The sequence below is a fragment of the Tursiops truncatus genome, chromosome X, assembly GCF_011762595.2.
Source record: "Tursiops truncatus isolate mTurTru1 chromosome X, mTurTru1.mat.Y, whole genome shotgun sequence".
In the NCBI taxonomy this organism is placed as follows: Eukaryota; Metazoa; Chordata; class Mammalia; order Artiodactyla; family Delphinidae; genus Tursiops; species Tursiops truncatus.
Window position 1 is genome coordinate 113748734 of NC_047055.1, and position 27097 is coordinate 113775830.

Sequence of the window (27097 nt, forward strand, 5' to 3'; positions counted from 1 at the left end):
TGTCTGTTTGGACGTCATTTACTAATTCTGCCACAGCTTAACAGAGAAATACCTTTTCCTACCATAATTTTAAAAAGAATAAAAGACATTCCTTGGTATACAAGGAACTAAAACAAACAAACACAGAATACAAATATACACATTTATTGTTTTTAAGGACAGTGCATCCCTGGGAGACTTATTAAGATAGATCTGTTTCCTTCTTTCTTCAGAAAGTTTCAAAAAATGAAGATAATGAAAGAACATAAGAGCCTTCAAAACTTCATCTGGCCCTCTCCAGAAGTCCTTCAGCAGGCAGGAATCTGAATAAGCTCTTAAAGTTCAGAAGAATTATACTGTCTTGATTAAGAATCTCTTTTGCTTTTTGGCTACTCTGGCCTCCTGCAGATGTTAAAAAGGCACTGCAAAACCAATATGGCTGGGGCTTCCCTGGTGGCGCAGTGGTTGAAGGTCCGCCTGCCGATGCAGGGGACATGGGTTCGTGCCCCAGTCTGGGAAGATCCCACATGCCGCGGAGCGGCTGGGCCCGTGAGCCATGGCCGCTGAGCCTGTGCGTCCGGAGCCTGTGCTCCGCAACGGGAGAGGCCACAGCGGTGAGAGCCCCGCGTACCGCAAAAAAAAAAAAAAAAAAACAATATGGCTTTCTTTTTGTTAAAAATTCTTCCATGGCATTGGTATAAAGTGTTTGCAGTTACTAGGTTGCCAGTAAAATGAATGCAGTTACTAGGTTGCCAGTATTTATCAAGTTATATGAGAAGCCTTACTAAATTAAAAAATTATTATTTATTGATTCATTTCTCCACCTGAAACAAGGATTGCTCTCCTTCACCATCACCTCTATTCCATTCTGTGATGAAACTAAAAGATTTCCTCTAGTCTGGCAAAACGTAATATGAAAACAGATGTCACATAATTACTAATATCTAACATGTGTGTGGTATGGGATAGTCCCAGTGAAGGAAATTGTCAAACACCCGGAACTAGCTAATACATCACTCACAGTGCTGTATAGTAACATGGTCCCCAAATCCTCAGTGCACACGTGCTACAAATGCTTCCAGTCATTTTGTATTAGCGGAGTTCCAGGAAATGTAGGAAGAGGGGTAAAGCTTGGGCCGATACGGAACAGAAAGAAGGGAGGAGCCTCTAGAGGTGAGATATAAGAACATGAGTTTAGTGGGAAGAGAAAATCAAAGGGAGAGGCTCTCTTGAAAATGTAAGCCACATTCTTAAGGAAGCCACTAGAATTTCCACAGTAAAGTCCTGAACTGTTTTTACTTGAACATTACAAGTGAGTGTACCCAGTAAAGCTGTGAGACTTGGAGCCACCTAGATGGCTGACATCTGAGTGCCACAAATATAAGAATAAAAAACATAAAAGTCTAGGACCATTTAGCTGATAAATGCAAACAAACTCACACACCTGGAAAGCCTTTATAAGTACTTTTAATATGGCCCAGTATAACTGTTAGTGGATCAATATCAACCTGAAAGGATATTGGCTGACAATGTCAAAGGATGTAACCATGACGAACTAAGGAAACTAGTTCATACAGAATTGTACACTTAAAATGGGTACCTCTTATTGTATATAAGAAGGTACATTCTTTGTATGTAAATTATACCTCAATAGAGTTTTTTTGAATAGAGTTGATTTTAAATGCATCATTTAAAAATAATTCACCTCATAGTTATAGACTAATATAAACTGACTACCCTAGTTATTATGATAGATTAGGTAGTTAATGAAATGTTCAAAAAATAAAAGGTAGTTATCAAGATAAAAGATGAGGCACCCAAAGAACAATTTTCACTTCCCCCTCTAGCAAAGCAAATAGCAACTCTCTTCACTAGAAAGAGATAGGTGAACTTTCAAAACAATTTAGCTCCATATTTATAGATCATACAAAATTCTAGGTGTACTTAATTTCATACAGCCCACACTTCCAGACATTATATACAGATGCTCTCAAATCACCTTGTCTACACCAAACTCAGACTTGGTATTGTCAGCAAATGAATGGAAATTTCAAAGAGTACATGGTAGACAGCATTTCAGTTTAGTAATATTAACCATCATGTTTGTACTGTAGTTATTGTGCAATTGTGTTACAATTTTATTTCATTTTGCCTTCATTTTATAACAATGAATACATAATGAGAAAATGAAAACTCCATTTCTAGTGATCAAGTAATTGAGACAAAGATAGCATTAATTAGGCAGGCCAAATGCAGGCAATCTACAACCTCAATCAGACAATCATTGGATTTAAGCTGTGTTCAATAGTGGACAAAATTTAAATGATGGAAATACATCCTCTAAGACTAAATCTAAGATGTGCCAAGAAAATGTAGCTCTTTAATTTTCTACAACTGATTTAACCTTGCTTTTCAAGCTCTGACCTTGACTTTAACTTGCATTCTGTAGTAGCTCAGCCCTTGTTTGTTTATAGTTTCTTTCTGGCAAATGCTCAGTTTCTCCCTTCAGATTTTCTCCCTGCTCCTACCAAGATGGCAGCTGGATGTATGGATGTGGGTGGGGTTATGTAACTTCACTGTGGTAAGGGAAGGGCTCATAGATAAACATGCACGGGCCCTTGTGCTGTCCCCTGGGGCTCTATGGTCCCCAAGACAAGGTTCCTTATAGGCCTGGACCCCAGACACTGACCTGATGCTAATGCTGGACCCCGTGCAGGCTGTGGGCTCAGGTATGTGCTCTTGGCTTAGAGCCAAGGGGTCTGGCCTGGTTGTTTGGCTCCTCAGTTTTAATTGGTAAAGCCATCTAGATGCTGCAATCTCATTTACACCTGCTACCTGGCCAACAACTACAGTGTTGCTATCAGCTTGCCCCTCAACACAGCATCCCCACTGACAGGTTCACTGGCTCTCAACCTAGATACCTGGGGTGTGTAGTAACTTTGGGATTCCTTGGAAGACACTCACAAGCTGAAGGAGGCCTAGGCATCCTCTCTCCGCCTAACTACATCATGCCACATTTTACTCTGCTGTCACTGCTTCCATTGTGACGAGGCAAACTTGCAAGGCAGTTTCTTCCTTGAGTTCCAAGAGGGGAATGGGGCATAAGCGTGCTTCTCTTTGGGCTTTACCCTCAACCTACTGTCCTCCTAAACCCAGAATTTCAGTCCCCTGAGGTGGTGGGAGGGGTGAGGGAAGAGAATGTCAAAACTTGCCTGCCTTAACTCTTCTCTTCTATCCACATTCCTTTGGTATCTGGAAGGGCTGTCTTTTGTTTCTCTTTTAAGTCTCAAAGGAACTTCCCCTAGGAAGAGGCATTCACCCTAAGTCTCTCACATGGAACCATGATAAGAAAAGATCAGGAGAGAAAAACCAATTTACTGACCAAAGATACATCATCAGGTATTCCAGAAAGATTATCTGTTAAATATATAAACATTCAGGTATAATGACAGAAGAATAAACAAAGGTTTAGAATTAAAATGGACTGATGATCGACATAAAAATACATGGCCCAAATGAAGGCAAACATCTATTTTCTGTTGAACTAGTTATAGAGACAGCTTGGTACAGATTCCTTGATTGAGAGAAGAACTGACTGTGCCTAACTTCCTCACAGCCAATTTTCCCAGTAAATTATATAGATACCTTGGAAGTCAGCATACTAAGTTTTGCAGACATTGGTGGGTGAACAACGTACAGAACGCTAACAGCAGATTGTTATAGTAGCAATGATAATTGCTACTATAAAGGCAAGTTGCTCACTGCTTCCTGGGAGCCTAGCAAAAACCAGACCCATGAGTATAGACTCATACCTTCTGCTCAAGTTAGAGACAGTATAGCTAAAATGGTTATTAAATCATTGCTTAAGAATATCTGATTCTATTCTGCTTTTATTAATCAATAAACTGATGAATTATGCATATGTATATATAAAACATAAAATCTATGATTCTTGATTTTGGGCAAATACTTTGCCCTAATTTGACAATTTCCTATAAAATAAGAAAACAAGTAAAGCCTGGTAAAGAAAGCTAACACACTGTCAGGGAGGGGGAAATTCATGCGCACAAAGGTCTCCTAGAAATAGGACCTAAGAAGTGGCCAAAGCAGGCTGCTTTTATACTTTTTAGACAAAGAAACAATAAATTTGTGAGGAATTGACAGGACAAAGAAACTTGGGCTTTGGGTGCTCAATTAGTGAAGAATTTTAAAAGAGCTTGGGCTTGGGGTAGTAAATTAAAGAAGTAACAAGGTTTATATATACAGGCTTCTCGGCTCCAGATTTCCTATCTCTGATGATGAGGGTGTCCCTCTATCTCTGGATACAGTGAGTGCACCTTTCACATGGGAGATTTATTTTCTGCTTTTAGGGGGACAGAGGTAGGTCAGAGTTTCCTTCTTGCATCAGCTGTTTCTCAAGCAACATCAATTCAAAATAATCAATATGCCATTGTGGCATATTTTGGGGTGACCCACCTTGAGTCCCACCATCACCGAGGCTTAGTTTTTTCCAATTCATGAAAAATATGCCAGGGTTTTAGGACAGAAACATGCTTAAGGAAACTCCAAAGTCCAAAAGCAACAGAAATTATGTTCTGTATAATATCTTTAGGGTAGCAAGGCATAAGGTCCTCAGGTGCGGGATTACTACGACACTGCCAAGATGTGAGAGGCTGGTAGGTATAACAAGAGAAACTGAGAAGCTCCCTACTCAAATAACTGAGCTGGATTACCTCTAGGGACCCTGTGATCATGCTTTCTGACAGATCTATTCACATATAGGCAGACAAGGAAACAGAATGGTACAACCAAAATCTGAAAAAAGTTACAAGTCACACCTTTTTGCCATAATCATAATCCATGTAGAAAACTGAAAAGTACATTCAACTTAGGTAGTAACAATTTTTCTTTTCTTAAAAAACTTATTTTCAAAGTATCTAGTTAATTTATTGAAAACTTGTTATGTGATGCATTGTGGGGAAAACTAGAAAATGCCAGATTCACTTTCTCTTACCATAGAAAGAGATTTGTATCAAACATAAATCAGCAACCTGTAATATTTTTGAAAGAGCTAAAAGTCTGGCTTATCTTTATATCCAAGTAGCCAGCACTTTATCTTACATGTGATAGGTATGCAATAAAGGTCTGCTGAAGTGAACTGTACCATATTTTCACACAGTCATGGAAGAGGAACTGTTTACCACCATCACATAAAGAAGCTGGATGACCTCATATATGCTACCTTAAGCGCTAAAGCAAAAAAGAAAAGGAGGGGGAGGAGGGAGAGAAAAATTCCAAAAGTGGCCGTGCCTTTGAAACAACCATGGAATGTAAATCTCAAGCAGTGCAATGTTTCAAGAGAATTAGCCAAAGAACACTGTAAACCTAACGAAATTCTGGTATGTCTGGCTACTTGATGTCAAGATTATCATGGAAGCTTTCTAGTTGAAATCCTCTTCTAGTAACATTCTCCCAAGGCCTCAGTCAGGTCATCAGTTTTGCACCTAACAGATATTTCAAACATACTCTGCTTGTCAATCACTGGATTCAGGAAAAGAAACATATATTACATTTCACGCAGCCTGGAAGCTGTTCAAGACGTCCAGTATAAAGCTTTAATTCCATGCTTCATCTCCTAACTTTTAAGGAAAAGCACCCCGCTCCTGTCACAGCTAATTATTCACAGTTTCTCAACTGAGCCTTCACACATACTTGCTTTTATCTGCTCACACTCTGCCTCCAGCATTCACCCTTTCTTCATTCATTCATTTGTTCAATCAACAAACATCTCCCAAGCTCCTATTAGGTGACAGGCACTGTGCTTAGCAGTGCGGATACATAGGAAACAAGACAAATCGGGGGAGGGTCCCTGTTCTTATGGCAGTTACATTCTGGAGGGAAGAGACATAATAAGTGAACAAGTATCAGGCAAGAAGATAACGATAACTGCTATAAAAGAAAGCAAAACAGGTCAACAACAGAGTGTTGATTTGGGTAATCGAGTACCCAAGGAAGTGACGTTTTAGCTGCTACTTAAATGATAGGAAGCCAACCCTGCTACTTCTAGTTAATTCTTCTTTTCCTCCTTCAAAACCCTCCTTCGGGAAGCACTGCATGATCCCCCAGCTTGTTTTGTGTGCTCCTCTCTTGCGGTCGGTAGCACACTAACCACACCTCCTACCAAGCTCTTACCACAACTTCCCTGGAATCTCTGGTTTGCAATCCTGCCTCAATGCCCACCTCAGACCACAGTTAAGATCCAAGAGTACAGACACTTCACATAACTCTCGCCCCTAAGACCTAGCAGAAAGGCCTCCAAATGGGTGGGCTGGGTGAATTAAGCAGTTCAATTGCTCTAAGTACTTCTTAAGGCTCTTACAGGGACCAAGAAGAAATGAGGCAATGGACACACAGGGCATAGAAACGGGATAAGTAAATTTTATCATAACTAAAAACATCACAGAAAATAAAGACTGAAATATTATTTTTGTTAAAAGGACCAATCCCCTGAGTTTTGAAATGATCTGTTTTGTGACATTTTCATTCTCTGTTGGCCCAAGAACTCCTCAAGGGCAGAGACCACATCCCAATCATTATGCTGTCATGAGCCTTTCCCTTCCAGAATGTGGGTTCTCTACAATCACTAATCATGTCCTTCCTGTTTTTTATTCCAAACATCCAGCAGGATCCACTATAGCAGGTGTTTTAACAGATGTCTGCTTAATGAATTACATTTTAAGTTTCAAAGCTCACTCCTGTGGTTTCTCTTGAGCCAGAACTAACAAAGAATCTTTATATATCAACAAAGAATGTATTTAAACGGCATGGATAACAAATTAATACAAATTTAAAAAAGATATCTGCTTCAGATAAATCACGCAGTTATTCAGATAAATCACCTAGTGAGAAAGTGCCTGTAGAAATTTAAGAACCAATGGTATGAAAAAACGCAAATTAATGGATGACTTTAAGAGAAATTATACATTATTCTCTAACAAAACATGGCAGAAATTTTATATTCAACATTGTGTGTTTATAAGGGACAGAACAAACTGTTAGATTATACTATCAAGTACATAGAATACATATGTAAATGAAACTTGATTCCACGTTTTAAATGAATGGAAAAATTTACATATTTTCACTGAAAAATCAACTTAAAGGGCAGCACAAATCTTTTCTGAACAAAGAAACTTGGCTACATTACAACCACTTTATAATAAGCCCCTAAAGTAGAATTTAAATCTAAGGGCATGGATAATATTCATATAATGACTTGTGAATCACATCCTTCTAGTTATTCTACTACCTGTATTTGAACAAAAAGGCACCTAAAGCAATAGAAAATGTCACAACTGTATAAAGAACTGTGATAAATAATAGATATATCATAAAAAATAATCTGGTTAAATTTTCTCTTGAGCCCTAAACAACCAAAGAAAAAGGCAGAAATTTCTAACAAAATCATTATTTCCTACTTTCAGAAACAAATAAAAAAATCTGATTATTAGAGGACTATATACTCCAGCTTAAAATATAAGATATGGACAGGTTATTTTTCATACTCCTGTTGCCAGATCTATCTATATGGTTTCATATGAAAGAAAACAAAAAGTGTTTCTAATTAGCAACACTGTTTAATTACATTTAATTCTGTGATAATTTTCAGAAGCCCAGAAGCACTTCTTTCAGACACAATCTTGATTTCAAACAAATAATAATACAGCAAACTGAAAGTCAAAGGATGTCACACATCCAGAAGAAGTGTGAGCACTTCAGATCCAGAGCCACACTGCCTGGATTTGAATCCTGGCTCTACCATCTACTAATTGAGAGACTTTAGGCAAGTTTGTTAACTTCTCGGTGCCTCAATTTCTTTTGTCTAATGGAAAAGCATCAATTAGCAGAGCATTAGACCAGAAAACTGGCTCTAATGATATCACTTATTCCTGAGGTTGCTATTAGGATTAAATGAGAGGATACAAGGAAAATGTTCAGAACAGCACATGAGCTAAATGTTATTACCGTTATTACCATCATCAAGTTCAAAATGCTCTGCTGCGGGGCATTCCCAAATCACTAAAGCAAGTTTCCAGAGGAAAGCCAAGAGCACGGGATTTGTCCCTGAGGGGCTTCTCCTGACCCTGGAGAGAACTAACAGTCCTTACTACATAAAGTCCACTAAAGTCCCAGTAAAGCCAAACTTCCCGTCCAATACGCTAATGCCAAAGAAAGCTGACACTCCTCCTGGACTGGGAGGATTACCGGGCTGCAGCTTCCGCAGGAGGCAGAGGAGTGTCCAGAACTTGGGACAGTGGGGGTGCTTGAAGACATCCCTCCAGACTGATGACTAAGCACCAGAGCCTGGAGAGCTGAGGCCAGGGAACCAATGCCCACTGGAGCACAGCTCCTGGCAAAGGGTTTAATGGTAACCTGAGTAACAAGCAATGGTAACCATGGTAACAACAAAGCACTAAGGACTACGCCCCTTGCCCCATTTGCCTGGTATGTCATAAAACAAAGGAGGCTTGTATCAGTCCATGGGAAGCAAAGGAGCGCCAGTAATACCAACAAGCCAGGTGGTGTGGAGTTAGATTTAGTTTTATTTCTAAAATAAAAAATTGTGTTTCTACCTGAATGCCATGGGGCAAATTAAAATCTGTTTCACAGGACTTTGACTCCATAAAACTGTGAGATCTCTGAAGGTAAGGACTAAGTTTCAATCACAGTGTCTGATATGTGGTATATATGAAGAATGAACTCATGTTTATTATCACATAAATGGTGTTTACAGAATTTTCACACACACGAAAACTTGTACTTTTGGTAAAGATGGAGTAGCCCCATTTCTCCCAGGTCCTTCCTCTTAAAACTAAAAACCCTTGTACATAACACACAAAGATAGGAAGAAAGGGTGGAAAGCAGGAGGACGAGAGCCTAGAGACTTCAGGACCTGAGGAACACCACGGCAGTGAGTTCCCTGGGATTCCTCACTGTCTCCCATGTATGCCCAACAGGGTGCCACAGAAGGCTCTGACCTGGAACCGACAAGAGACAAATATAAAAAAGTGCCAAGAAAAGCCTGTTCCCACCGCTAAAAGACCAAGAAAAGGATGAGCTAACAATGGAAAATTTTTCTGGCAATACTCACCCTACTCAGGCAAACATGAATGGAAAAACTGCACCACCACCCCACTGAGGTTTCAGTGGGGCTAAGCGGGTAGACACTCTTACACACACACACACAAACACACACTGTCTCCCCCGCGCCCCCCCCCCCCCCCCCCCCCCGAGGAAGCAGGGACCTAATCTTCCATCCCCAGCCTGGCAGAAGCAGGCAGCGCTCCATTCCCCTCTTGTGGTGTTGGTGGGTCCAGCCCCTGAGCTGATCTTCTATCTTCCCCTAGGCAGAAGCAGGCAACAGTACGCTGGCGCCCCTGCGAGGGTAGTGTCTGCAGGACAGAGCAGAGGCAGTGCGAATTAGTGGTCCACTTTCTCTGGGAAGGTATTAACCGGGCCAAGTGAGGAGCTGAACACCTGCCCCATCTATCTGCAAGGAGGCAGTGGGAGTAAGAGCAACACTTCTGCAGAGGTGGTATCAGGGGGTCCAAGCAGGAAACTGAACGTACACCCCCCACCCGACCCTCACACAATCCCACAACAGGGAGGCTGCCTGCTTAGCAAAAAAAAAATCAAAAAGGATCCAGAGTCTCATAATATACAAATCGACCAGGATAGAATAAAAAATCACTTGTACCAAGGACCTGGAAAGTCACAACTTGAATGAAAAGAGACATCCACCAAGATGAAATAAATGTTGGAATTATCTGACAAGGATTTTAAAGCACCTCTAATAAAACTACTTCAACAAGCAACCCCAAAATGCCCATGACACAAACAAAAAATAGCCCCAACCAAAGCCTGCTCTCTCGAACTAAAAGACCAGAAAAGGAGCAGCCTAGCAAGATGGAAAACTTGTAGACAATAACCACTCTACTGCAGCCAGATGAAACAGTAAAAATTGTGACTCCATTCACACCAGCAAAGGCAGAGTGGGAAGCAGACCCAGTCCCCTGCCAGGGTAGTGTCAGTGGAGGCCACGTGGGGAGCAGTAACAAGGCACACCTGCCCCTCCCGCCCCTCCTAACCAGGGTGGTCAACATGTTACCAAATGCAAGTCCGTGTGCGCAACGCGCAGTGAGGCCAAACGATACCAAAACGTCAGCGTTTGGAGCAGAGAAAGGTTTATTGCGGGGCCATGCAAGGAGATGGGTGGCTCATGCCTTAAAAACCCTGAGCTCCCCAAAAGCTTTCAACAAAGCCCTTTTATAAGAAAGGTGAGGGAGGGGTGTGGTTAGTTGTTGCAAACTTCTTGGTGTCAGATCCTTTGTTCTTGAGGTCAGGTCATGATGTTCCTGTAAACCTCCACCTAAACAAATGCTATTCCCTGTTCTGACAAGAAAGGGCAAGGTTCCAAGGATCGACCTTCGCCCTCCAAGGTCCAGGTCCTGGCTAAGAAAAGGGGGTCCCTGAGCGGGAGCGTTCGTCCAGCACCCAGTCTGGGTCCTCCCACCAGTGCTCAGGCCCAGCTGAAGAGGCAGCTCTCAGCTGGCGGCGCCCACCCATCCGTCATCACTGAGGGAGCCAGGCATCCAGGACTCAGCCGGCCCTCAGGCTCCTCAGGCCGCCCAAAGGGGGCTGGGGGGGCGGGTCCTATGGACTGTGACCCATGGAGACCGCCACCGCCATTAGGTCAAAGAGGCGGGGATGGGGGACAGGTTTGCTGTCGCCTCAAGGCCTGGGCCTGGCCAGTGGGCAGCCGTGGCGAGGGCTCGGGAGCCCTTTGGGACACAGCCCACAGTCTGTCCCCTGGGCCCCCAGCTCACCTGACAGCCGCCATCTGCCTCTCATCGCGCTCTCCACCGCGAGGACCACTGTCTGGCCAACCATTGGCAGAGCTCGACCTCTAACCACCACGCTAAGGCTCGCGCGCTAACAGTTGTGCGGTAATGGCCACGTGCTCTCGTGCTCTCGGCAGTGTGCCCACCCAGCCCCTATTACAAACAGAGGCCTAGTGGAGAGCCCAACTCCCAACCACACCAGTCACAAGGAGTCCCCTCTCCAGTGGGTGTCAATGGAGGCGAACTGAGGAAACCAAATTTCCATCCCCATCTGGTGCCCCCTCCCCTGCCAGAGGAATGTCAAAGGAGGCCAGATAAGACAGAAGATTAAATAAGGTCGAATCTAACGACATAATGTCCAAAATGTCCAGGTTTCAATAGAAAATGACTTGTCATGCTAACGACCTGGAAAACCTCAACATGAATGAGAGAAGACTATCGAGATGCTAACACAGAGATGTCAGAATTATCCGATAAAGATTTCAAAGCAGCCATCATACAGAGAAGTCTAAAGGAAATTTTAATTTCATATCACTTAATGAAAATATATCAAAATATGTGGGATGCAGCCAAAGCAATACTAAGAGAGAAATTTATAGCACTAAATCCATATGTTAGAAAAGAAGAAAGGTCTCAAATCAATAATCTAAATTCTTACCTCTACACTAGAAAAAGAAAATAAACCCAAAGCAACATGGAAAGAAATAATAAAGATAAAAGCAGAAAGCAATGAAATTTCAAAGAGGAAAATGACTGAAAAAAAATCAATGAAGCAAAATCTGTTTCCACAAAAAAATTGATAAAGTTGATTAACCTCTACGAAGACTGATAAAGATTTTTAAAAAGAGAGAAGACAAAAATCATCAGTATCAGGAATGAAATAGGGGAGATGCCTACAATCCTGTAGCCATTCAAAGGATAGTAAAGAAATACCACAAATTTTACACTCATAAATTTGACAACTTACAAAAAAATGGGCCAATTCCTTGAAAACCACAAGCTACCAAAACTTAACCAAGATGAAATAAACAATAGTCAGAAAATTATTAAATACAGTGAATTTGTAATTTTAGAGTTTCCAATAAAAGAACTCTTCAGGCTCTGATGGGTTCACTGGAGAATTCTGCCAAACATTTAAAGACGAATCAGCATCAATTTTACATAATCTCTTCCAGAAATTAGAAGAGGAAGAAACACTTCTTAGCTCATTTTATGAGGCTACTACTATGTGGATACCCAAACCCTGTCAGACAGCACAAAAAATGGAAACTACAGACTGATATCGCTCATGAACTCAGGCACAAAAATCCTCAAAATATTAGCAAATCAAATCCAGCGATATATAAAAAGAAGTATGCATCATGACCAAGTTGGATTTATTCCAGATATGCAAGGCTGATTCAATATTTGAAAACCATATCAACATGGTAAAGAAGGAAAATCATGCAACAGAAGAATCTGACAAAATCCAACACCCATTCGTGATTAAAAAAAAAAAAAGAAACTCTCTGGCAAGCTAAGAATGGAAGGTAATTTCCTAAACTTGATAAATATCATCCACAAAACCCTACCGCTAACATCATATTTAATGGTGAAAGACAACGCTTTTTCCCTAAGATTGCAAACAAGACAAGAAAGTCTGCTCTAATCATTGTTACTTAACACACTATTGTAAGTTCTTATCAGAGTAATAAGCGAAGAAAAAGAAATAAAAAGCAAACACATTGTAAACAAAGGAATAAAATGGACACAATTTGCAGATGACATGATTGTCTACATATAGAATCCCAAGGAATCCACCAAAAAACTCCTAGAACTAGTGAGTTTAGCAAGATTGTAGGATACAAGATAAACACACAAAAATCAATCACATTTCTATATACAAACTATAAAAATGTGGAGACAGAAATTAGAAGCAAAATACCATTTACAATTGCTCCAAGGAAATGAAATATAAACCTAAAAAAATAGCTATAGGATCTGTATCCTGAAAATTATAAAATGTTAATGAAAAAAATTGAAGAGAACCTAAATAAATTGAGAAACATACTGTACTCATGTATCAGAAGACTCAACAAGATGCCAATTCTCCCCAAAATGATGTATAAATTTAAAGTAATTCCTATCAAAATCCCAGCAAGTGTTTTGTAGATATAGGAAAGATTATTGTAAAACAGAAATTGAAAGGCCATATGACCTGGAATAGCTAAAGAAATTTCGAAAAAGCAGAATAAGGTGGGAGGAATCACTATATCTGATGTTGAGGCTTGCTACAGAGCTACATATCAGTAGTCAAGACACCATGATACTGGCAGAAGGATAAACACATCGATCAATGGGACACCTCAGAGAACCCAGAAATAAAGCCACGCGATTATGCTCAACTGATTTTTGCCTGCAAAAGAAATTCAATGGAGGAAGGAGAGACTTTTCAACAAGTGGTGCTATAGCAACTGGTCATCCACAAGCCAAAAAACAAAAAGCCTCAACCTACATCTCTCAAACAACTTATACAAAAATTAACTCAAAATGGATCATGGACTTAAATGCAAAATGTAAATCTATAAAATTTTAGAAGCAAACAAAGGAGAAAATCTTTAGGATAAAGGACTAGACAAAGAGTTCTTAGACTTACCACCAAAAATACAATACATACAAGGAAAAAAATTGTTAAATCACCTCATCAAAATTAAAATATTCTGGTCTGTGAAAGACCCTATTAATAAGCAATGAAGACAAGCTACAAGCTGAAGAAAATATTTTCAAACATATCCAACAAAGGATTTTAATCCAGAATATATATATTTTAAAAACTCCTTAAACTGAACAGTAATAAAACAAACATTCAACTAGAAAATGGACAAAAGACACAAAAAGATATTTCACTGAAGAGGATACAGAGATGCCAAATAAGCACATGAAAAGATATTCAACATTATTAGCCATTACAGAAATGCAAATTTAAACTACCATGAGATCACCTACATACCTATCAGAATGGCTAAAATAAAAAATAGTGATAATACCAAATGCTGGTGAGCACATGGAGAAACGAGACCAGTCATACATTGCTGATGGGAATAGAAACCACTCTGGAAAAAGAGTATGCTAGTTTCTTACAAAACTATATGCTCATTTAGCATACAACTCAGCAATTACACTCTTAGGCATTTATTCCAGGGAAATGAAAACACATTCACAAAGAAACCTGTACATGAATGTTCAAAGCAGTTTTATTTGTAATAGCCAAAAACTAGAAACAACCTGAAGGTCCTTCAATAGGTGAATAAACCGTGACACCGCCACTCTGTGGAATACTACTCAGCAATAAAAAGGAACAAACTATTGGTCCACACAAAAACTTGGATGGGTTGCAAGGGAGTTAAGCTGAGTGAAAAAGGCCAATCTCAAATGGTTATATACTATATCATTATATTTAAATAGCATTCTTGAAATGACAAAATTACAGAGATAAACAGATCAGTGGTTGCCAGAGGACAGATAGAGGGGAAGGGAGGGATGCAGCTGTGGCTATAAAAAGATTGCATAAGGAATCCTGGTGATGAAACTGTTCTATATCTTGACTGTGGTGGTCACATGAATCTACACAAGTGATAGAACTACACACACACACACACACACACACACACACACACACACACAAGTGCACGTAAAATTGGTGAAAGCTGAGTAAGGTCCATGGATTATATCAATGTCAGTTTTCTGGTTATGATATTCTGCTATAATTATGTAAGATATTACTATTGGGAGAAATGAGTTGAAGGATATATGGAATCTATTATTTCTTATAATTGCATGTGAATCTGTATCTCAAGATAAAAATTTAAAGAAAATCAAGCAAGCAATAGGTGAAAATTAATGTGAAACAGGAAGTGAGGGTGGCAGTGTCCAATCTAATTCCAAGGTTTCAAGAGTTTTGCAGTCTTCCACAGAAACACACACCCCATTAGAAAATAATAGTGATTCTTCCTCAAGAAAAGGTTTGTGAGGAGGAAATGTGAAACACTCTTGACTAAACCAAGAGAATGGGTTTTCCAAATGAGACTGTCAGAGCAAGATGCAGTCAGATGGATTGGCAGGCTTAATGCTGTCCCCAGCTTCACCTTCCCCGGGTGCCGTTGGGTGGAAGGAAGCTTCTGATGAAGAGTAGATCAGTTAGAAGAAAAACAAAGAAGCTACATTTTTTTGCACATCTGCAAGTAGTAAGTATATCCGTGATCCTGCTACATATAATTAAAAATGCTAATACTAAAACCTTCTCTAACATAGTCTCCACAATTCCATCTCCAAAAATCTATTCTCACGTATTTTGCTTAGATAAAGATGTACCAGTGAAGAATTCAAAAGACTAGGAAGATCAGTGCAGCCAGAAGCTCTCAGAGAAGGCAGTGATGCAGATTGCTCTCTTAAAACTTTATTGAACAAAGAACACTCTCTAGAATATATGATGGGCTAGGTCTACATTGCATGCAATAAAGCTGAACATGACAGTAGTTCAATGTGAAATGTTAAACAAATTAGTATTTCTCACTGTACAAAACTGCTTATGTAGCTGCCATGCAAGAATAAAGTATTAAGCTCAGCATTTTCACCAATCATCTGTGATGAGCTTTAAAAAAGACATTTGAAGAAATGGTTAGATTTCTTTGGTATATATTTCAAACAAATTAGTTACATGGATAATACTCAAACTTCTTTCAACCTCTCTTGCATTCCAAATAAAATCTTAGGACAAATATCAAAAATGCTTGCCACACCAAAAGACAGACTGTCAAACTCAAAAGAATATAAGTTCTGAAATAATGTTTATTCAGTAGGGTTTATTAAATTGGATAAAGGCAAGAACTGTCAGTTACTGCAAAATTCAGGTAAGAACACTTAGTAGTCCAGCTCTAAGCATTTCTTTTAAATTTCTCACATTAATGAGTTCTGTTTATAGTACTAAAATTCTATCATTCAACCATCAATGATTACATTTCAGAAAAAGGAAATCATTTGTGACATCTTTCTACAAAAGAGAAAAAATTATAATGAATAGAACCAGTATCTAATAGGATACACTAGGGGTGGGGGGGGTTAGGAAAAAAACAGTGCTTTATTTTCACAGTAGAAATTATGTAATGCAAACATCATTTTGACCCACACCAAAAAGTCCACGAGAAAAGCTCAAATTTGAACACTGTGAGCATTATTTTAAAATCTATGTTTGTGAGTTTATACTGCATCTGTTTATACCAATACGTGGCAAATATCTATCACTTTCACATACACTGAACCATTCTAGGGGAATATGGGAGAGAAAAAGGCCTTACTTATGCATCACCTAGTGCAACTTTTACTTAGAATGCAAGCTGAGTCAACCATTTTAAATATGAACATGTATCCCTGTTAATCCCTCTCTCTCCATCCTTCTATCCCAGACACCTCAAAAGAACCGTGGTAGTCTAACGTCTTTGTATCTGCTAAGCCTCACCACTGAGGTTGTTGAGTACCACCTCCACTGAAACAAAAGTATACTGTCTATTGCACTTTCCTTTTCTTTAACAATTGAGCAGAATTGTAATGCTTTCAACCACGTGTGTAGATTTCTAGGTCATTTACACTGCTGCTGGCATGACTGCTGGCTCTGCAGAACTGCTGCTGGGCTGCAATGGCCAGTGTCTAGTAGCTAGATTTTTTTTAGAATTCCGCTTGTCAACAGGGAAATCAAAAAGCTGTGTATGTGAGTTAGAAACGGTGCTTCCTGCCTGTCCCATTCGAACTGGCTATGTGCTGTAATTAGCAGGGTTCTGCTCACTTCCTTGTTTGCTGTAACTGTCGCAGGAAGAACTGTTTCTGTCTCCAGGAACCAGCTTGTCCCTGTGAAGGGACATGGTGGAGAGAGCAACAGTTGATAAGGAGCCATTGGAGGGGCTTGGCAGACCAGATGTATTGTGGTAAGGCTCACGCTCTGGATTCTTCACATGGTCTTTAATGCTCTCAAGAAAGACACAGAAAAGCTCTATGATATTCAAGGCAAGAGACACCAAGGACACCAGCGGCATGAAGAGGATGAAGATGCTTTTCTCTGTGGGGCGAGAGAGGAAGCAGTCCACCTGACGTGGCAGGGGTCTCGCTTGCAAGTGTAAACCGCATTCAGGCGGAAGCCATAGATGTACCACTGGCTCAGCAGGAAAGCCACCTCAAAGACTATCTTGAAGAAGAAACAGATGGTATAGGTTCACAGCAAGCCCCTCCTCATTTTCACCTTCCCATGTTCTTCAATGCCATACTTGAACTTCTTGATTTCAATTTCCTCCAAGTGCACCTCCACTCTAGCACCATCGGTTGGGGCAACTTTGAGTTGCTCCTCTTTCTTGTTCAACTTCTCATCCTTTCGCATTACACAGATCACGTGTGCTAGGTACAGAAGTGTGGGGACAGATGCAAATACAATCTGAAGGACCCAGAAGCACACGTGAGAGATTGGGAAGGACTTATCGTAGCAGACGTTTTCACAACCAGGCTGTCGAGTGTTACAACAAAAGGCAAACTACTCATCATCCCAGGTTAACTCAACTGCTGTACCCAGTAGCAGGATTCAGAAAATGAAAAGGACTGAGAGCCATACCTTCCCTCCAGCTGCGGAGTAAGCTTGAACCCTGTCGAGGAGTTAGCCTAAGGCACTCCAGTCACTCATGCTGCCTGTTTGCTGTTCTTTCCCTTAAAAGTGAAGTAGGCACGCCAAGTGACTGCACTCCTTAGAGGACGAAGTAAAAGGAAAAAGCAACTTCAAGAACTCAAAACTGTCTAAAGCTCACAAGTCTGCTACTATTTGGTACCTTCCTCATTCTTCCCCCTAATGAAAGGCAATTGCTGATACCTGATAAAAGCTTATGTAGATTCATTTTTCATACATGGTGAGTAAATACTCTTAAATAAGGATGTACATATATTGATAATGGGACAATTTACAGAAATAGGGGAACAAAATAGACACATTTAAATATCTTCAATTCCAGAATAAGGCAATCTCCAAAGATTAAAAACTCAAACACAGACACTGAATTAAAAATTTACATGCATATACTGACTGATTCATCTTCAGACTTTTCAGGGCCATCATCTCCCAAACAGATAATGATATTCATCCAAGCATTATTTATGGAGTGCCTACTAGATGCCAGGTACTGTACTAGGCACTGGTTCCTACTGTGATTCCTTTGGAACTCACAATCAACTAGCGGAACAGATAATCAAAAGCACAGTATTTTATTGATTTTTTAATTACAATTAATTGTAAGATAAACCATTATTTTATTTACCATTCAGAAAGCAATCAAGGTATCCAGGGTAAGATGTGCCCCAATTTCAGAAATGTGGGGGTAAATGTATATCTTAGAATCAATGAAAAAGGCTAAGTGAGTAAGTGAATATACAATTGCAAATTTAAATAAGTGCCAAGAAGGAAACAAATAGGCACCAACAGAGATTACCACAAGGAAACCCAGATTAGAATGTATAGAGTCAGCCAAGCAAAGACTGGAAAAACCGCTGCATGTGAAGCAGCAGCATGGGCAAAAATTTGAAGAGGGAAGGACTCACTGTACTCAAGGAGCTAGCTCAAAAGCAGGCAGCAGGGTTACCAGGTAGTAGGCAGAGGCAGCAGAATGGTGCCAGAGGGGGCTACCTCAGGCATCTGCTTGGCAGTAGCAGAGAATCCCAGAGGCAGAAACTGAAATTACACTGTGAGGAGGGGGCAAGATTGAGGCCATTGGAGAAATTATTAATGGCAGTTCAGGAGCTCTAGGGGACAGTGGGAGGGTTGTGGGAGGAACCAGGATGTAAAAGAGGGATGTACAGATCAGTACAGAGACAAGGGTTCTGGGCTAATGGACGGCCAGTGAGTTTCGGTGGTGACAGAAAGTAAAAGAGGATGTCAAGAATCATGGGTCTGGGCTTCCCTGGTAGCGCAGTGGTTAAGAATCTGCCTGCCAATGCAGGGGACAGGGGTTCGAGCCCTGGCTCGGGAAGATCCCACATGCCGCAGAGCAACTAAGCCCGTGCGTCACAACTACCGAAGCCCGTGTGCCGAGAGCCCGCGCACTGCAATGAAGAGTAGCCCCCGATCTCTGCAACCAGAGAAAGCCCGCGCACAGCAATGAAGACCCAATGTAGCCAAAGATAAAAATTTAAAAAATAAATAAATTTTTTTTTAAAAAAGAAAAGAATCATGGGTCTGATCCTGAGAGTCTCTGGAGAGGGAAATATGCAATCTATACTAGTGCTGTGGTCCTGAACGCTGTGGTGAATAAAGGGGCATTTTGCAAGGGTAGCTGCCATTCCAGTTAGCAGGGAGTAGTAGCAAGATCAGGACTAAAAAAGAAGAGCTGCTACTCTCTCCTTATCTGAGAACTGAAGTCAGGTCTCTGCCAACAGGGGCCTCAATTTAAATACTTATTTACTGAATGTGGACCATTATCTTCAGTTGAATTGTTAGCACATGGAAGCTTTTTTGTTAAGACTAAAATGCTGACACACTGTGTTCATTCTTGTGGGTTTCTTCTCAAGAGCTTTAAAAAAAAAAATCTCAAGAGGAGCAACTCTGATACCATCCACCAATCTGTTGAGAGTGGGTGGAACCTGACATGGGGCACAACATACACCTGCTGTGCCACTACTGAAGACCTTCTCTTCTTTCTCCATTTCCTCCTGACAGCACTCTTTCTTTTTAAGAAACGTCTCTGAGCAAAAAGCCTACGGAAAAGTTTCTGCCTCTAATTCAGAGCACGCCAGACAAACAGATCTTACTTTAAAACGGAGGACCACAGCTACCTGATTATTACATGGCAAAAATAATTATTTTCAACCAAATTATCTCAATACAGCACTGACTCATCATTTTTAAAACAAACTTTATTTAGTATATTAAGATAACATTCATAATATTTATATTTTAATTCTCCCACTTTAAAAAATTTAATTCCCAAAGGTATTCATTTTAAACAATCAGGAAAATTAAAAGAGGAAAATATTTCTTAAAGTAAAAATAATATGAATTTGCCTACTAATAAGCAATCTTAAATACCATACAGCTTATTTGTTTCTTGGTTTAATGGCTGTTCCTCACAGTAGATTCAGTAAGAAAAATAAAACTTAAAATGAAACCTAAAAAGGGGAGGCAAGGTTAATACAATTTACAATGCCTCAACTACCCAAAGTTGGTTACAACTGTTCTCCAAGGATAAGAACTGAAGCCTCCCAAAATGCAATTTTTTAGCAAGTAATCAAATTATAAGGCTTAAAAGTACACACAGTGCTTTCTCAGTTGCTTAAATAACACATTTTAGCCAAACTGTCCTCTATCACACAGATTCTGAAAGTAATCCTATTAAGCTAAAATCACCAAGATGTATAGTTTATGATTAATACATTCATCAAGGTTGATCGAAAAGAGACCATTTGCAGCATAAGAGTTGGGCATTTATTCTCATTAGTTTTTCAAATTTAACCAATGCTTAGTCTCCAGAGATTTCAAAGTGCCTTTAAAAATTGAGTTACTTCTTCAAAAACAAGTGGGGTAAAATAACAACAAATGAAGGTTAAAGAAAATAATCCCTGAAACTACTTTAGCATGGTTAAAGGTACCTGATAAAACAAAAAACAGTGCGAGGGGTGGGGGGGGGTCGATAATTCTGGTTACTTTAGGATAAAGTTATTAGCAATTTTCTAGAACTACATGAAAGTTCTCAACATTTTCAAATATTTTGCCTGGAAAAAGTTCTTACTAAGCACTTTGAAAATATACAGATCTGAGATTCAAAGGGATGAAAATAACTGATCTAGCTAAGCAAATGGCTCATAGGCAAGTTAAAAGCCTCTTGTTGAACATTATTTTTAAACTGGACAAGGTATTTCCAATTTAAAAATATAAATATAAGATTTCAGGATCAGCTCCAACACATAAGGTGCTTGGATATTGTCACTCATGTCCTTACAACAAAAAAAACCTGAACAAACTGCCAATCAGCAACTTTTATTAGGCTTATCAGAGAATTGAGGACACGGGGCAAACTGAACTCTTGAAATCTGGAGAAACAGGCAAATACAGAGAATCACATCCAAGATCAGCTTACCTGGAGCAGAAGGTGCTGGAGTTAATACACTAGTAAGAAAACTTAAATCGTAATTTTGACAAAGGCTTGTGAGTAAGAACTCCTGGGGGCCCGATCTTAGGAGAGCCTCTATACTCTCATGGCTTTACCTCCAGGAACCTCACCAGGTTCTGACTGTGAAGATACAAGAACAATCTCCTCCCCTTTTGGGTAAGAGGAAGAGAAAAGTGATGATTTTGAAATACACCCATGGGAAAAAATAACAGTTTTGAAATAAACCCAGAAGGTTCTCCATAGCAAAGGCCAACACTCCAAGGGAAAATATACCAGAGCCTTCTATACTGTCCTGGGAGAGGGGAAATTAGCCAACACAGACTTCTCTAGACTTGTTTCACCTAAAGGAAGCAGGGGTTGGGGGAAGGCTAAGAAATACTTCTGAAGGTTGCAGTCCAGGGCTCAGGCCCACCAAAAGACTAAGACTTGGTCTTAAGATTATAAAACACTTGCCCTTCCCCACACTCTACCACCACATCACCAAGGTTCCACAGTAATCCAGTAACAGTGGATTACAACGGAAAGAGTTGCAAGAAACAGACTCTACTTAAAAAGGACTTCTTAGGGAAACCCAAAGATAATGGGGGAGAAAATTTTAAAAATAAAGACACTAGAGGAAACAGAAGCCTCTGGCATCTACACCTACAACAAACATTAAACACAGCCTAGCTCCTAGCCAAATTAACATGAAACCTTATACTACAGGCCTATTTACCTCCATTTCTATTATCCAATATATCCTACCTGGCTTTTAAAAAACACTAAAAAGTATGCTAAAAGGCAAGGGAAAACAGAGTGTGAGGAGATTAAGCAAGCATCAGAACAAGACTTAGATATGGCACAGGTTTGGGGATTACCAGTGATAATTTCAGACAGGGAATTTAAAACAACTGATTACTATGGTAAGCACTCTAATGGAAAAGGTAGACAACATGCAAGAACAGACAGGTAATGTAAGTATATACAACTCTAAGGAAGAATTAAAAGGAAATGCTAAAACTCAAAAACACCATAACAGGGCTTCCCTGGTGGCGCAGTGGTTGAGAGTCCACCTGCTGATACAGGGAACACGGGTTCGTGCCCCGGTCCGGGAAGATCCCACATGCCGCGGAGCGGCTGGGCCCGTGAGCCATGGCCGCTGAGCCTGTGCGTCCGGAGCCTGTGCTCCGCAACGAGAGAGGCCACAACAGTGAGAGGCCCGCGTACCGCAAAACAAAACAAACAAACAAAAAAACACCATAACAAAAATGAATAATACCTTTAATGGGCTCATCAGTAGACTGGACATGGCCAAGGAAAGAATCAGTGAACTTAAAGATATGTCAAGAGAAACTTCCCAAACTAAAATGCAAACAGAAAAAAGAATTTTAAAAAGGAGAAAAGAATATCCAAGAACTATGGGACAATTACAAAAGGTGTCACTGGAATACCAGAAGAATAATGAGACAAAAGAGAAAAAATATTTGAAGGAATAATGGCTGAGAATCCTCCAAAATTAATGACAGACACCAAATCACACATCCAGGAAGCTCAGAGCACACCAAGCAAGATAAATACCCAAAAACTCTACACCTAAACATATCGTATTCCAACTACAGAAAACCAAACACAAAGAGAAAATCATGAAAGAAGCCAGAGGGGAAAAAAACACCTTACTTATAGAGAACAAGGATAAGAAGTACATTTGACTTCCTGTCAGAAGCCATGAAGTGAAATATTTAGTGTTGAAAGGAAAAAAAACACCAACCTAGAAGGTATTCAGTGAAATTATCCTTCAAAAGTGAAGGAGAAATAAAAACTTTCTCAGATAAACAAAAACTGAGGGAATTTGTCACCAGTAGGCCTGCCTAGTAAAAACTGTTTTAAAAAGTTCTTCAAAGAAAGAAAATGACATAGGCCAGAAAGTCAGGTCTACACAAAGAAAGAAAGAGCATTGGAGAAGGAATAAATGAAGGTAAAATAAAATCTATTTTTCCTATTCTTAATAGATAACTGTTCTAAGTAATAACAGTAATAGCGTATTTGCTAATTATAGCAAATGGATAAGTAAAATGAAAGGTACCTGTACTATCTCAGAAGCAGAGTAGAGTTATCCGGTAGTGGACTTAGATGATAAGTTGTTAATATACACTGTAAACTCCAGAGCAACAACTAAAAACCCTTTTTAAAAGAAATATAATGGATATGCTAAGACAGGAGAGAAAACAGAATCATACAAAATGGTCAACTGAAATCAGGGAAGGAAGAAAAAGGGGACCTGTTATTGTTTAAAAAAAAGAAGTATAACAAATAGAAAAGTTACAAACATGGTTCATATTAATCCAAGTATATTGATACTCACTTTAAATGTGAATGGCCTAAATATACCAACTAAAAGAGATTGTCAGAGTAGATTTTAAAAACGCACATTAAATATAAAGATACATCTAGGTTCAAAGCAAAGGGATAAAGAAAGATATACCATGTTAATATTAATCAAAAGAAAGCTGGAATAGCTATATCAGTTTTAGACAAAGTAGACTTCAGAACGAGAAAAATCATCAGGGATAAAGAGGGGCATTAGAAAATGATACATTCTCCAAGAAGGCATAACAATCCTTAATATGTATGCACCACACAAGACAGCATCAAAATATACAAGGGGCTCCCTCTGGGCCTCGGTCCTCCACCCGCGTCCGCCAGAGCCTGTTGGTGTCCATTGACCAGAGTCTGTGAATTCAACGCTCCGAGCCCGTCTGGATGGCCCCGACTCCCAGCTGTCTATCCTTCGAAAACACTAAGAATAATGTCCCTGCATCAATTTTTACTAGAGCTAATCACGTGCCATGCCTGGAACAGGGATCGTACCCAGATTGCCCTTAGCCCCAGTAACCATGAAGTCCACATCTATAAGAACGGGAGCCAGTGGGTGAAAGCTCATGAGTTCAAGGAGGACAACGGACACATCACAGGTATCGACTGGGCTCCCAAGAGTGACCGCATTGTCACTTGTAGGGCTGACCACAATGCCTACGTCTGGGGTCAGAAAGGTGGAGTTTGGAAGCCGACCCTGGTGATCCTGAGAATTAACTGCGCAGCCGCTTTTGTCAAGTGGTCCCCGCGAGAGAACAAATTTGCTGCAGGCAGCAGAGCACAACTCATTTCTGTTTGTTACTTCGAGTCAGAAAATGACTGGTGGGTAAGCAAGCACATAAAAAAACCCATTCGCTCCACGGTCGCCAGTACACCCTGGGGCAGCAAGATGCCTTTTGGTCAGCTGATGTCAGAGTTTGGTGGCAGTGGCACTGGCGGCTGGGTGAATGGGGTCAGCTTCTTTGCCAGCGGGAGCCGCCTGGCCTGGGTCAGCCACGACGGCACCGTGTCTGTTGTTGATGCCTCAAAAAGCGTGCAGGTCTCAACTCTGAAGACAGAGTTCCTGCCCCTCCTGAGTGTGTCGTTCGGCTCAGAGAACAGCGTTGTGGCTGCTGGCCATGACTGCTGCCCCATGCTCTTTAACTACGACGACCGTGGCTGCTTGACCTTCGTCTCCAAGCTAGACCTCCCGAAAGAGAGCATCCAGCGCAACATGTCGGCCATGGAGCACTTCCACAACACGGACAAGTGGGCCATGACCAAGGACCGAAACACAGCCCTGGAGACGCTGCACCAGAACAGCATCACTCAAGTGTCTATTTATGAGGTGGACAATCAAGATTGTCGCAAATTTTGCACTACTGGCATTGACGGAGCCATGACCATTTGGGATTTCAAGACCTTAGAGTCTTCTATCCAGGGCCTTTGGATAATGTGAAGCTGAGCGAGCCTCCCAGATCCAGCATGAGGCCAGATAGGCTGCACCAAGCAACTCCACCATTTGCATGATGGGGAGGAGAGCCAGCCTCCAGGAAACACTGAAGACGCATAAGGCGCAAACCTTGTTCTGTGTTTTGTTTGAGTGTAATTGGTGAAAGTGTTGGTTTTTTAAAAGCAGCAGTGATTTGGGGTGTTTTTTTTTGTTTTTTTCTTTTGCTATTTCATTCCATTCTTGACCAAAGCTTCTCTTTAAGCAGTTTATTATGGAAAATTGTCACACTAACTTAAAGGAAGGGGTGGGGGAGGTATGTAAATTGTCTGTTAAAAAATTAAATAAAAATATTGAACAAAAAAACAAAACAAAATATATGAGGCAACAGACCTGCAAAGAGAAATAGACAAATCCACTATTACAGTTGGAGACTTCAACACCCCCTTTCAGTAGGCAAAAAAAAAAAAGAGAATAAAGATAGGTGAATTGAATAGCACTATCAAGCAACTAAATCTACCTGCCATTTACATAATACTTCATCCAACAGCAGCAGAATACATGTTCTCAAGCTCACATGGAATATTCACCGCGATAGACCAAATTCTGTACCACAAAACACAAATCAGCAAATTTTAAAGAATAAAAATCATACAAAGTATTTTCTCACACCACAATGGAATTAAACTAGAAAACAATAACAAAAAGATAAACGGAAAAATCTCAAAATATTTAGCCATTAAACAACACATTTCTAAATAATACATAGGTCAAAGAGGAAATCTAAAGAGGACTTTTAAAATATTTTGAACTAAATGAAAATGAAAATACAAATCAAAATTTGTATGATGCAGCAAAAGCAGGGCTTAGAGAAAAGTTTATAGCACTGAATGCATATATTAGAAAAGAAAACAGACTTAAAATCAATAACCTAAGCTTCTACCTTAGGATATAAGGCAAAGAAGGACAACTTAAGACTAAAGCAAATAGATAAAAGGATAAAACAATAAAAACTATAGCAGTAATCAATGAAATTGAAAACAGGAACTCAGTAGTGAAAAAAATCAATGGGAACAAAAGATGGTTCTTTGCAAAGACTGATAAAATTGATAAACCTCTAGCCAGGATAACCAAGAAAAAAATGAGCGAAGACACAAATTATTAATATCAGAAATGAAAGAAGTATCATCATTACCAATCACGTGGACATTAAAAGGATAATAAATGAATATTATGAACAAATCTATGCCTACACATTTTATAACTTAGATAAGTGGACCAATTCCTTAAAAGATACAAACTATCAAAATTTACACAAGGAATAATAGATAATCTGAATAGGCCTTTATCTATGGAAGAAACTCAAACAATAATTAATAAACTTCCCAGAAAGAAAGTCCCATACCTGGATGGTTTCACTGGTGAATTCTATGAAACATTTAAGGAAGAAATTCTCTACAATCTCTTCCAGAAAACAGAAGTAGAGAAACACTTCAAAGCTTACTCTATGAGGACACATTATGTATGGTATTACCAATACCAAAACTAGATAAAGACATTAAAGAAAGGCAAACTACATGAACACAGATGTAGAAATCCTCAACCAATATTATCAAATCAAATCCAGCAATGTATAAAAAGAAATACACATCTTGACTACATGGGATTTATCCCAGGTATGCAAGGCTGGTTCAACATCCTAAAATCAATTCATAATCAACAGATGAAAGTAAAAACACCACATGATCATACCAAGTGATACAGAAAAGCATTTGACAAAACCCAATACCCATTTGTGATAAATACTCTTAGCAATCTAAAAATAGAGAGAACTTCCTCAACTTGATAAAGAACATCTACAAGAAACCTACAGTTAACATCGTATTTAATGGTAAGAAACTGCATGCCTTCCCACTAAGCTCAGGAACCAGACAAGAATGTCCTCTCTCACCATCTGTATTAAACATTGTACTGGAAGTCATAACTAATACAAGACAGGTAAAGGAATTAAAAGGTATACAGATTGGGAAAGAAGAAGTAAAACTATTTTGTTCGCAGATGACATGACTGATTATGAAGAAAATCCCAAAGAACTTACCCCCCAAAAAACACTGGAACTAATACGCAATTCTAGCAAGGTCACAGGATACAAAGCTAACATACAAAAGTCAATCACTTTCCTATATACCAGCAAAGAACAACTGGAATTTAAAAATTAAAAACAATACCATTTGTATTATCACCAAAAGAAAAAAAGTACTTAGGTA

General features: G+C 39.7%; 1 protein-coding gene and 2 pseudogenes across 5 annotated transcripts in view; 1 reads left to right on the plus strand and 2 right to left on the minus strand.

Moving 5' to 3' along the window:
- CDKL5 (cyclin dependent kinase like 5) overlaps nucleotides 1-27097 on the minus strand; it is a 182775-nt gene that overhangs the window by 86474 nt on the left and 69204 nt on the right. The gene's annotated exons all lie outside the window — the stretch shown is intronic.
- LOC101337245 (gap junction alpha-1 protein-like) lies at nucleotides 16499-17580 on the minus strand (annotated as a pseudogene).
- Nucleotides 23875-24870, plus strand: LOC101335622 (actin-related protein 2/3 complex subunit 1A pseudogene; annotated as a pseudogene).